The 13,916-nt window shown below is 41.9% G+C and overlaps 1 protein-coding gene and 1 long non-coding RNA gene across 2 annotated transcripts in view; one reads left to right on the top strand and one right to left on the bottom strand.

Annotated features, from left to right (window-relative positions):
• ITPK1 (inositol-tetrakisphosphate 1-kinase) overlaps positions 1-13,916 on the bottom strand; it is a 131,693-nt gene that overhangs the window by 104,948 nt on the left and 12,829 nt on the right. The gene's annotated exons all lie outside the window — the stretch shown is intronic.
• Positions 6,193-11,343, top strand: LOC309336057. The gene is made up of 3 exons (XR_014153874.1): positions 6,193-6,853; positions 8,462-8,600; positions 10,952-11,343. It is a non-coding gene; the product is annotated as an uncharacterized lncRNA (long non-coding RNA).

The following is a 13,916-nucleotide window of genomic DNA, read 5'->3' as shown; positions in this document are numbered from 1 at the left end:
AGGAGTGGAAGCCAGGGGTGGATGGGTGGGTGTTTGTAATGCAAAACCAAGCATAAAGCAAAATCATCACAGAAAACAGGTATGAAAGATTGAAGCAAAGATTAAAAGCAGGGAGGGAGAGACATAAGTAATACATTCCAGACTAACCATAATCCTAGGTATCTTTTTTTTTTTTTTAAAGGTATATACTGGTTCTCTAATCAGTCTGCGGCTAACTTTCCCATAGAGTCCTAAGGGAAAACAAAAAGGTGAATGATTCACTGTGTACTACAAACACCAAATGCTCAAGCTCCAACAGGTCAAACGACTCTCATTTCAAGCGTTAGAACTGAAAGAGCTTGGAAGGGCCACCACGGACACAGCTGCAGTGAAGACAGAGTGTCCTCAGTTGAAATTTTCCATTATTACAAGGAGAGGCATTGGCAAACCAATTTAATATGAATCACGGTGCCCTATAAAGACAGCCAAAGAAGCGCAGATTGTCCAAAACAAGGGCCTTAAACTGCGTGCAGCATTCCTTTGCTGCCCCCAAAAAAGTATCAGAAACATGGATTCAGAACTTCCTGCAATCCAAACGTCATTTTGTTGAGCATTTGGTGCCAGCATACGTTGAGCTGCCAAATCAAAGCCAAAAAATAAAAATAAAAATTACAGAGCACTTAATGGTGCTTAGACCCTAGGACAGGGGTAAGCGATGTGGTGCTGTCCCAGAATACTTAGATACTTAGATACTTAGATACTTCCTTTCTTCAGAAAATAATTAACTGAGATACTTGTTGGAACAGTCCGACCCAGAGAGGTTTTGCTATATTAAATAATACTTTACCCGATGTTCAAGACAAAACAGAATGTGTTAAACATCCATTTGTTCTGGGATTTATTTATTTTTTTAAAAAAGGGAACAGCAGATATTTCAAAAGAGGATTAAGGTTAGCATTACGATAACAAGCCTCTGACACGGCCACACGGAGTTTGGGAACCTTTGCTTTCATTTTAGGTCAGTCACAGCTTACTGTGTCTAAAGATATAAAAATTCCAGAAATTCTGAAGCTATGGGAAAAGATGGGGTTTTTCCCTTGAGAGGTTTTCTGGGGGGGACAGAAATTTGAGGGGAAATTGAAAAATGTGTCATACTTCAAAGAAAAAATGAAAATAAAAATCTCACCCTTTATGGATCGAGTCACTTCGTTATACACCTTTAGGTGCCAGGCAAAAAGTTCCTCTTTAATCAGGCCTTATTGACATCCTATGTGCTTTTAAAATGTGCTGGGGGGGGGGGTTATTGGGTGATTGTTGTTTTTATTTTGATTATGTACTTTGTGGTTTTATACTCTGATTTTGTCCTGTGAACTGCCCTGAGACCTGCAGGTGTAGGGCAGTGTATTCATCATCATCATCATCTTCATATATTTTTAATTTTGTTGTTACAAATAGAGATACAAGCTAGTGAACACCAAGGGACCTGTAGCCTCTGGTTTTGCCAGTTCATAAGGATCAATTTAAAAAACCAGAAGAAGCCACTAAGATTAGAGTAAAGAAAAATGTCATGTATTCTGAAAATTATTATGCCTTGTTTCCAGCGTAGCACTAAGCCACCATACCATCCGCACAAGGATGTCCACTTGTGTGACAGGACTTCTGCTCCCCCCCAATAGCCCCCCCCCGGCCTTCCAATTCTAGCTGTGTCATCCAAACCCAAACAAAACAGGGTTAACCTTATGGTTTGTTGAAGCAAGTCAACTTCCAGTCAGAGTTTATGAAGCTGGGCTTAGCCAAATGGGCTTAGCCAAGGGAGGGCGGGGGGGGCAGCTGTCCCCCCATTAAAATAAAAATAAATAGCAAATTGAGGTTCTGCCCCTCCCCCCACAAAAGGCCTGCCCCCCAACAAAAATCCTGGCTACACCCATGACTAACCATAGTTAAAATTAACTGCAATTCAGGATGAAAACGACAAGCTGCATTTTAGACAAAACAGAGGTAGCCATTTCCATTCTCCTCATAGCCATACATAGCACACAAAGCCAACACTCGTTCTCGTTATGTCGAATTGCAGCCTTTGGCTTATGGGAAAAGGATACACTTATAGCAAATTGTGGCCAAATTAGTCACAAGACCATAGTTGTGAGCTGGCCAGAAATGTGACATATGTCCGAAACTGATGATCTGGGGGCTGAGGAACAGGGTGGGGGAGATTGTAGAAGGCCATATTTGAACATGTCTCAGTATCTTGATGGTTGTGAAGTTTCAACATGCCAATTGCAAGCTGAAGAATCCCTTGGTGGAATCTCCCACAGACTCTTAAGTAATTCTATGAATTTAACAGAATTACTCATAAGCTCACAGCTGTGAGCTGTCCAGTTCAAGGATAGCTTCTATTTCCAAACTTGACAAAAGCACATGAGATGTGGCATGTATGAAAAGCTGGTGCAGGGTTGGGTTTTGGAAAGCCATATTTGAACATACCTTGATGGTTGCAAAGTTTCCATGCGTAAATTGCAAGTTACAGATCTTCCAATATTTTGGGGGGGGGGGACTCCCAAAGAGTCTTATGTAATTCTATGAACTTCTTCCTGTTACTGAATTATTCAGAATAATCTTGTTTATGCTTCTGAAAGAGTGCCTTGTAGCAGATAATTCAGCACTGGACCAGAACAATTCTTGTGGAATTCTGTCGGGACCTGTTCCACGGTTGATCAAGAGATATCTCTGTGTGTAGACAAACCGTCCCTTTTGGCACCAATGTTGTTTGAAACATAAACATTAATGAGAGTTAGTGACCCAGTTGAGGTTTCGAATACAGCAGATGTAGGACTAGAGGTCTCTAAAACAGATTATTTACCCAAGACCATCTTGTCCCTGGATTCCTTACTAGATCTGTAAACAACCCCAATCAAGTATTATAAATATCTTAAGTTTGAGAGGGTTAAGAATCTGACAGGGAATGAAGTACACATTCACTTGGGCTATCTTTAAATCTCGACACAGCCACTATCTTGAAACTCAACACTATTAAATGTATTTTCTTCCACTACCACACAGCAATTTCCGACTTTTGCATTTACAGCTAGCGAGATAAAGTCGGGGGGGGGGGGATTGCAGCTCCGTGCCACCAAAAAATGGCTTCAGGTCACTTTTATAAGCATTGAAGAAGCCAGAGAGAGAGAGAGAGAGAGAAATCAGTTTTTGCACCTATTCAATACAACACATAGCGAGGAGGCTCATTAATTTCCAGCTCTAGAACAAAACCTTCAATGCAGTTGCTTTGATCACCTCTTACTGACTTAACACACTTGGGGCCAGGATGGGGGGGCAGTGTCCCCCCCCCCCCCACTACCACCATCAATTTCTGAATTCCTGGCTCACCACTGTATCTGGAGAAACTGTTGTTACTACTCACATTTCTTTTGAGTAGCTAAAAGCCTCTTAGGCCCTCAGCTGTTAGTGAAGATGCAAAGTTCATTGTTGTTTTATGACCCCAGAAGGTCATTAACTTGTGGCGACTAAATCTTCAGCAAGAGTCTAACAGTCATGGTCAAAATCGACCTCACACACCATCTGGAGCATAAGATGTGTGCAAACGCAGACACGCTTAAGATCCACAAGGTATCTGACCACCTTTAATTTCCCAGGGGTATCTGGTAACCCATTTATACCAAGGTGAATAGAAGGTAGCTCCCCTGTGCAAGAGCAAATGTGAATGAAATGAATGAATGAATGAATGAATGAATGAATGAAGGTGCAGTTGGAGGCCTCAATAATCTAGCCTAATGGCACTGGGGACCATGAAAACAGCAGATTCACAAGCACCCGAAAGATACTTAAAATATTAACTGATGCTAAAGAAAGAGGGGGGTTTGCCCTGCCAGACTTAAGGTTGTATTATGAATCAGCAGCTTTTTGCTGGCTGAAAGATTGGCTGCTCCTTGAAAACACTGATGTGTTAGATTTGGAAGGATTTAACAATGCTTTTGGATGGCATGCATATCTGTGGTATGACAAGGTTAAGATTCACAAGAATTTCAAGAACCATATTGTAAGGAAGGCAGTGTTTAATGTCTGGACAAAATACAAAGACTTATTAGAAAATAAGACCCCAAGGTGGTTATCACCTATGGAAGCTAAAGCTGTGAAAAGACCCAATATGGAGGTCAAATGGCCGAAATACTGGGAAATATTAGAAAGAGATGGAGACAATTGGAGATTGCAGAGTTTGGAGAAACTAAAAGACAAAGTGCGAGATTGGCTACATTACGCTCAGATTAAAGAGGCTTTTAAATTGGATAAAAAGTTAGGATTCCAGGTGGAAAAATCGAAACTGGAAACAGAACTGTTAGAACCTAAGACTAAGGTACTCTCAAGAATGTATAACTTGTTGCTGAGGTGGAATACACAGGATTAAACGGTTAAATCAGTTATGATAAAGTGGGCACAGGACATTGGGTATAATATCATGTTTGCTGACTGGGAAAAGTTATGGACCACCGGTATGAAGTTTACGGCATGTAATGCCTTGAAAGAAAATATTATGAAAATGATATATAGGTGGTACATGACCCCAGTCAAGCTTGCAAAAATATATCACCTGTCAGATAATAAGTGTTGGAAATGTAAGGAAACTGAAGGAACGTTCTTTCACCTCTGGTGGACTTGCCCCAGGGTTAAGGCCTTCTGGGAAATGATATATAACGAACTGAAAAGGGTATTTAAGTATACCTTCCCTAAGAAACCAGAGGCCTTCCTTTTGGGCATTGTTGGCTAGAGGGTGTTAAAGAATGATTGAACATTTTTCATGTATGCAACAACAGCAGCAAGGATACTTGTCGCTAAATATTGGAAAACTCAAGATTTGCCCACGCTGGAAGAATGGCAGATGCAACTGATGGACTACATGGAGCTAGCAGAAATGACTGGCAGAATCCGAGACCTGGGAGAGGAAGCAGTGGAAGAGGACTGGAAGAAATTCCAGGACTACCTACAAAAACACTGTAAATTGTATGAGTGCTAAGAAGGATGAGAGATTTGAAAATAACAGGGCACCATAAAATTTGGTGAAAAGATTGTGAGAATGAGTGAATTTTATGAGAAAAATAAATTTTGAATAAATACTATGGTAAGATTAGAGATTTAAGACCTAGATAAAAATATTCAAAGTCAGGGACAAAATATTGGAAAAGTGTACAATAAGAATGGAAACAAGGTGTCAGAGTCACCCGTGGTCCCAGCTCACAAGAGACCAAAGTCCAGTCCGGCTTATGTACAAAAGTTTTTATTGAAGAACATTCTTAGCTTCACAGCCGAGCTCCGTGACTCTACGTCTGTTACGCTTAGACCGCTGAAGTCCCCTCTGAGTCAGTCCCGCCTCTACACCAGTTTAAGAGGCTTGTACTGGTCCACCTCTTCCTCTCTTTCCTTTTCCGCAGGGTCTTTCTGCCCCCCTGTGTTCTCTCCCTTCGGGACTCCCCAGAGGCTGAATCCTCTGGCGCCTCCTCCCCCCTCCTTTGGGCTTTGGGACCAGGCTCCTCCCCAGGACTCTCTTCACTTCCGCGCGCCTCCCATTTTGAACTTGGCGCGCGTACGTTGCTCCTGACCTTCCCTTCGACAGTTACACTGCTCTCGATACTACTTTCCTCCCCTTCCGGCAGGACGTCTTGCCCTGATCTCCTTCCCCTCTCTGCTTCCTGTTCTGCTCCTTCTGACACACTGGTCACTCCACCCCCTTCACTCCGTTCCGGCGGAGCAGCCGGTCCCGATCTCCAACTCCCACTGGGGGTTCCCCCTTCGTTTCCCTGCTCCTGACTGCTTCCCCCTCTAGCTCCCCTTGGCTTGACCAGAGGGGCTCCCTTTTGGGAGTCCTCCGATTCACTGGACGGACTCATGGACAATCTTGGGTCATTGTCGTCCTCTTCCTCGTCACCCTGGAATCCTTCCCCCTCGCTCTCTGTCTCCTCCCTCATCTGCGCCTCTCTCCCTGAACCCCTGACACAAGGTGATAAATTGCTGGTTAAAGTTTTATAAATTTGGAAAGTAGGAGCGAGAGACGTGAGGAAGCCCAGTAATGAAGAAAAGTTGGTTATTATATGATGTTAAATTTTATGTTTGTTTTTCTTTTTTGTTTGTTTTTTGCTATGCTGTTTCTTCTTTCTATTGTAATAAAAAAAACTCTCAATAAAAAAAAAAGCACCCGAAAGATAAAGTACTAGTGGTCAACAGTCCTAAACTCACTCCATCTGAAGAATCTTAGCTGGCACAAAACCATTGCGCCTTCCTAATAGCAGAACTGCTGGAAGTTATTGTAGCACAAACCCTTATCTTATCCATTTTCATTTCACCTGAATGTCAGAGAGGGATTGACTAAACTTCCTTTCATTTAAGACACCGGCATTCAAAAGTCTCATTCTTGAACCTTATCAGAACAATCAGCCAGAGACATTCCGGTATAGTGACACTTTGCTTCTAGATAAAGGGAAGACTGGCGGCGATTTACAGTGCTGTGGCAACTATATGAAACATTTATTGATGTGTCCAGTAAATGAGAAACTTAGTCATAGTTACTCTATGACTAACAGGAACCTCCTGGAAGATTGCAGTGAAAAAAAGAGCTCTGCCTCAGAAACACAAGTTTAGAAAAGTAGAATGTCAGCCTTGAATCATATGGTCCTTCCCCTCTCAAGTGTGAATTCACCCCAACAGCTTTTATCAACAGGTTTTTGCTTTTAACTAGGATTGAAGCTGGTTTCAAGTCTGGTGGAAATTAAGGTTAGGAGAGGAACACAAAACGATGAACCTAAGGACATCTACAGACCCTCCATGGATCAGACAAAGGACCCAACTCGTCCCGCATTTTATTCCCACAGTGAGTGCAGGAAGTTGAACCAGAGGGCCCTTGGGCCTGATCCAGCAGAGATCCGTTTAAGTGCACACAGTGGCCCACTAAATGAATATGGTAAGCCCACAAAGCAAGACAGTAGCCCTCTTCTATTCCTCTTCCCTAGCAAATGGTAATCAGATATCTCATTCATTTTATTCATTCATTTTATTTTAAGCACTTATATACCACTAATCCATTTTTTAAAAAATCAGTCGGGTTTACAAAATTAGTATATAAAAACAATACAGTCATACCTTGGAAGTCGAACGGAATCCGTTCCGGAAGACTGTTCAACTTCCAAAATGTTTGGAAACCAAGGCACGGCTTCCGATTGGCTGCAGGAAGCTCCTGCAGCCAATCGGAAGCCACATCAGACATTTGGGTTCCAAAGAACGTTCACAAACCGGAACACTCACTTCCAGGTTTGTGGCGTTTGGGAACCAAAATATTCGACTCACAAGGCGTACACGATCCAAGCTACGGCAGTGCAATAAAAACCGGGGGGGGGGGGGGAGTTAAAATCGGAAATCAGATAACTATCGTGGAAAGATGTATTCTTGCACAAATCTCTGTTGACAGAGTATTCCACAGGACTGGACTGATGACACTAAAGACTCAGTTTCTTGCTGTTGTCAAACGAGGAACATCAGCTCAGGAAATTGCTGCAATGCTCCTGCAGATAATACAGTGGTACCTCGCAAGACGAATGCCTCGTAAGACGAAAAACTCGCAAAACGAAAGAGTTTTTCGTTTTTTGAGTTGCTTCGCAAGACGGATTTCCCTATGGGCTTGCTTCGCAAGACAAAAACATCTTGCAAGTTTGTTTCCTTTGTCTTGCAAGTTTGTTTCCTTTGTCTTAAAACCGTGCATTCACGGTTGATTTTTGGTGATTTTTGAAGCTTTTCCAAAGTCCGTGCTTCGCAAGACGAAAAAATCGCAAGACGAAAAAACTCGCGGAACGAATTAATTTCGTCTTGCGAGGCACCACTGTATCAGTGATCGAGCTGGAACATAAGGTTTCAAGCAGTGCCTTAGGCTTAAGGGACACATATCTAAGCCAGGAATTGTTGTTTGCATCCTCCATGTGCTGGTGGGAAGAAGTGAAACAGGCCAAAAGGACGCAATCACGGTATACCATTAACTATGGTTTACTGTCATGTGTGAATGAGGCCAATGTCCTCATTTTGGACTTGGATGCCCATAAGCCCTCATCAGCTGGGACGCAAACTGGGTGAAACTCACAGGGTTCTGGTGGGAATAAAATGCCGCTCTGAGCTCGAAAGAGGGGAAGATGGCATGGAAAGGCTGGGGGGGGGGGACTCTGTGCCCTAGTACTTAAGCCAAATGCCACCACTGCTTCCTCTACCTACCAGTAATTGCACCATCAGCCTTGGATCTGTTGTTCCATCTTCAGCACCAATGTGACTAACACACATCCAGTATGTATGGGCTACCATATATTTTGCAGAGGGCTAGAATACATTTTATGATAGCTTCCTTAATCAAGATCTGTATTCTTTCTACCCGATCTAGTAACTTGAATAACTCCTATTATTATTATTATTATTAAAAAAGGGTTTCCATCATGGGAAGAGTTACTTCAAACATCAATCACAATTCTCTGGGCGATGGGTCAGGAAGAAATCTTTTAGCTTCTCCAAGACGTTGAACCTTTGTCTGCCAGGGAGATGGACAGAAGACAACACAGTAACAGCAGCAGTATAAAAAACAGGTTCAATTTTTGTGCATTTAAATTACTATCTCTTCTGTTCAAATGAAATGGGTGACACTCCCAAGTAATTTGCGTTACTTAAGTCAGTTTGATCATCTATTTATAAATTCATCGTAGGGCAAGCATATTTTTTTTAACTGCCTAGCGAGGAAAATGGGGGAACTTAAAATGAAACACCTAAACTGCAAATTTTTAAAATGCCAATTCGAGTTTCCAGATGCCTTTCTGGAACTTTTCTAACATAGGTTAGCAGCAATAAATTTGATTTATTTTTTTAAAAAAGTTTATACCACAGTTACCAGATTTAATCAACTGAACTCAATAAGTTTGCTCAGTTCAAAGGGTGGGAGGGGAGCAATGGGAAAGATGCAGCTCAGGCTAACCCAAGAGCACCATCATCACTGTTGCATCATAAATACTCAAATAATTATCTCCTGCAGGATACTGCTGTCACCCTGACTCTAGAGACACCCCCCCACAGACATTGCTTTAGATTCTTCAGGAATGAATAACATGCAGTTAGCTGAAAATATCTCCCAGTGCAACGCATTAATACCATTCTTTGGTTTCGTTGGGAGGGGGACGGGGGGGGGGAAGCATCCCTCCACCCATGACTGCAATTTAATTATTCTTATGGGTTCTATAAACGCACTGGTTGCATTCTTAGGAACAGATTAGGGGCCTCTAAACTGAAAGCGAGTGTTTGCATTAAATCACAGAATGCAGTGAGTGCAAAAGCTGTTTGTTTGTTTTTGCAAATCAAACATTTGAAGTGCTTTTACCCAATATTCAATGCACCAAACAAAAACTAGAATGCAACTTCGATTAACTAAAGAGAACCTCCATAAATACATTATCCAACATATGCTTTATTTAACGTACTTTTCATTTACTGGTAATTGCAACAGGCAGGGAGTGAGTATGGAGGAGAGAAAAAATAAGAGAAAAGAGAGTTTTAAGCTTTTTGTTTTCAAAATTTATATACTTATGGAGGAAACTGTCTATTGGCTCTGGGAAGAAAACCAGGCTTCGGTTTTGATCAAAAGTTAGAAGGGAAGATCAGACAAATATCTGGATAGCTCCCAACAGGTCTCTGCTTGCATGGCTGCAGCAAACTGACCTTTGACTATTTGCTGTTGGGCTATTACTGTCAGAAAGTTCTTCCTGATGTTTAGTCGAAATCTCCTTTCTTGTAACTTGAAGCCACTGGTTTGAGTCCTAGCCTCCAGAGCAGGAGAAAACAAGCTTGCTCCATCTCCCATGTGACAGCCCTTCAGATATTTGAAGATGGCTATCACCTCTCCTCTCAGTCTCCTCTTTTCCAGGCTGAACATACCCAGCTCCTTCAACCATTCCTCATAAGGTTTGGTTTCCAGACCCTTGGTCATCTTGGTTGCCCTCTTCTGCACACATTCCAGCTTGTCAATATCCTTCTTAAACTGCGGTGCTCAGAACTGGACACAGTATTTCAGTATTCTAACAGCCTTACTATGAGGTAGTGTGTGGTGTCTGCCTCAAACGGCATAGTCTGCCCGTTGCCTCTTAAGCTAGCTTAGTGTAGTGGACAAGTTGTGGTGTCACCAGCATTGAAACCAGCTCCTCATAAGGCTTGGTTTCCAGACCCTTGATCATCTTGGTCGCCCTCCTCTGCACACGTTCCAGTTTGTCAATATCCTTCTTAAATTGTGGTACCCAGAATTGAACATAGTATTCCAGGTGTTGGTGCTGGAGGAGACTCTTGAGAGTCCCATGGACTGCAAGAAGATCAAACCTCTCCATTCTTAAGGAAATCAGCCCTGAGTGCTCACTGGAAGGACAGATCCTGAAGCTGAGGCTCCAATACTTTGGCCACCTCATGAGAAGAGAAAACTCCCTGGAAAAGACCCTGATGTTGGGAAAGATTGAGGGCACAAGGAGAAGGGGACGACAGAGGACGAGATGGTTGGATAGTGTTCGCGAAGCTACCAGCATGAGTTTGACCAAACTGCGGGAGGCAGCGGAAGACAGAAGTGCCTGGGGTGCTCTGGTCCATGGGGTCACGAAGAGTCGGATATGACTAAACGACTAAACAACAACAATTCCAGGTATGGTCTGACCAAGGCAGAATAGAGTAGTATGATTACCCCCCTTGACCTGGACACTATATTTCCATTGATGCAGCCTAAAATAGCAGGAGTTCTTGTTGCTGCTGCATCACCTATTTCACATTTGAGACGGCAGACATGAAAGTTAAGGAGCATCCTTGGAAAAGAGATGTAAATAAACCAACAGCCTAGATCTGAACTTTACATTCCTGCCTCCTTGCCCTGCACATTTTCCTGTTTAAATGTTACTTTACCACTCTCCTGTAGATGCCAGAGGTGCACACAGAAAGGATTTCAACTTGGAACCAAGTGAAACAGAATCCTGCCAAATATACCAACCAGGGGTGATGAAAATGAAGAATATATTTAATTATCATGTCAGCAACAGACATCATGGTTGGAGTTGGCCAAGCAAACGTGGAGTTATATTGGCTGTTACTTTTCAACTTCAAGGCAGAAAAGAAAAATATATTACAGGAAAAGGTTCCTGTGCCAACTCTCTCCCACTAAACAATGTCCATTGTGCAAATGTGTACATACAAGGGGACAGGCTAATAAAGAAACAAGCGCTTCAGAGTAAGTAAAAAAGCAATGAAAATAATTGGTGCAATTCCACTAGAGCCTTCTATCCCACAACTCCTTGTTGTGTTAATGCTCAAAAGATTGTGTTAATGCTCAAAAGAGCAGATGTTGCCAATGTTGTGCCCTCTAGATAGTGCTGGGCGACAATAATAATAATAATAATAAATTTTATTTATATCCCGCCCTCCCCAGCCGAAGCCGGGCTCAGGGCGGCTAACAACAATAAAACAGTACAACAGTACAACACAACACTCTAAAATCATTCATTATAAAATTAATTCAAATCAAACCAATGGCAACCATTGGGCCAGAGCTCCGCGAAGATTGCCGAAGGAGGGAGTCAGGCTGTGCCCTGGCCAAAGGCCTGGTGGAACAGCTCTGTCTTGCAGGCCCTGCGGAAAGATGTCAAGTCCCGCAGGGCCCTAGTCTCTTGTGACAGAGTGTTCCACCAGATCAGAGCCACAGCCGAAAAAGCCCTGGCTCTAGTTGAGGCCAGCCTAACCTCTCTGTGACCTGGGACCTTCAAGATGTTTTTATTTGAAGACCGTAAGTTTCTCTGTGGGACATACAACTCTCATCACACTTGACCTTAGGCCTTGCTGGCTGGGGCTGATGGGATTTGGAGTCCAACAACTTCTGGGGGGGGTCCCATGTTGACCACTCCTGGTACAGAGAAATTAGAACTGCACCTGTTTCCCTAATAGCAAAAGTATTACTTAACACCGATTTATTAAATGCATACAACTATCTTGTTTATTATTTATTTAATATAATTAATTAAATAAATACATACATACATGCATGCATACAACTATCGATTTGGGTTTTGATACAAGTTTGCTCCATTTATTAAGAGCCACAACTATCCCCATTTGAAGACAGGGCAGAGTGTTTGTACAGAGATTTGAAATTTATATGTTCCAACGTTTTTTATTAAATTAAGATTCTAGCTTAATGACTCAATGAAGTGACCCTCAGGGTGGCAAAAAAACAGTGTTAAAAACTCAGGTATATAATCTACTTGCCAAATGGCACCTTAAACCTAGGATACGGTTTCCACAATGGAATGTCTAGGGACTGTTTCTTTCCCCAGTGGAATTTATTTTTCACTATTATTATTATTATTATTATTATTATTTACATTATTGTTATTTCATTTCTATACTACTTTGTATTTTAAAGAACAAATCTCAGTGTGGTTTAAAACACTGTGGGAAGTGTGCCTGGCTAATTTCTAACACTGCAGAAAAAAGTGTTAAGTATCATCTACAGTTTATAAAGCAACAACAAACCATGACTTACAGCGTTGTTTGTTCACGGTTAATAAACCACAGTTATTCCACTGGGCCAGATTCAGATGATTAATCAGTAAACCATAATTATGAACCATGGGTTAGTGTTACATGCAAACCAGGCCTATGCATAAAGCCAACCCAATAAACTGTAACAAAGACATATATATATATATATATACTATATTATATATATAATATATATATATATATATATATATATATATATATATATATATATATATATATATTACAGCAGGTTGATAGAGACATATATGGTTTGAGACAGAATCACTCACTCAACAAGAGCTTTTCTAAAGCACAATTCTTGCCAATGGAACTTGTTTGATCAGCTTCAACATGTTTAAAGTCTAATCGTAAGCAATATTAGGCACACTCAACCCCTTTGAAATCCATGGGTGGAAGATGCAAGCCCTTTTAGGAGAACAATAAACCAAAAGCAGAGGGGGGAGATGCAGCTGCAATGGCTGCTACTATTCCTCCTCACCACTAGGGGCAGAAGTGGGGGGAAATGAGTAACTTGTACAGCAGCCAGTGTGCTCCCTCCCTTCATTTTCACCAAAAGGTTCAGAGCTCTCACCTGACCAGGGGAGCCATGAGCCTTTGACTGAAAACAAAAACCCAACAGGAACTTCCAGAGTTGCTCCTTCTCTTTACTACCATGGCAATTTTGGAGTTTCTAGGCAGTCAGAATTAGCTTGTGGTACACAAGGCAGTTCCTGTCCACTCCAAACCCACCCTTACATTGCCTACATTAAGAAAAAGTCCAGAAAACTAAATGCCAACTAAGTTATACTCAAAGTAGACCCACTGAAATTGAATGGCCTAAACCAGTCATGTCTTTTCATTTCAGGTGATCCACTAGATACAGCCCCATGTGACTGATTTACTCAGGTCCTGGTTGTAGGCTTCCTAGAGACATCTGGTTGCCCAATGAAAATACTAGGATACTGGACAAGATCCAACAGAGCTCTTCCTATGTTCCTAGTCTGGAGGGTTCCTTTTTCACTGACAGAATCACCACCAAATCTGAATTGTTCCATCTTGCTTGCAAGCTTCCCGTAGCTTCCCCTGGTTGGCCACTGTGAGAAGGGACTGCTGGCCTCCAGTCTGGTTCATCAGGGCTCTTATCATGTCCTTAATTCCCAGCATGGTGATAATGTCAAGATTAGATAAAATACAGTCCTATATTACATGCTATTCAAGTACAAGAACTTCATTAACCCTGATGAACTATACTGAACTCTAAGGAAACCAAAGTTGCACTGCCTTATCCGGTTGTGCAATGAAATTTTTTTACCCACATACATGGAAAAGATTAGCATCTTTAAACTAGT

The sequence above is a fragment of the Podarcis erhardii genome (assembly GCF_964252035.2).
Source record: "Podarcis erhardii genome assembly, chromosome: 1".
Classification (NCBI taxonomy): domain Eukaryota; kingdom Metazoa; phylum Chordata; class Lepidosauria; order Squamata; family Lacertidae; genus Podarcis; species Podarcis erhardii.
The sequence above is the reverse complement of the archived record's forward strand: the minus strand, read 5'-3'. Positions and strand labels throughout refer to the sequence as shown.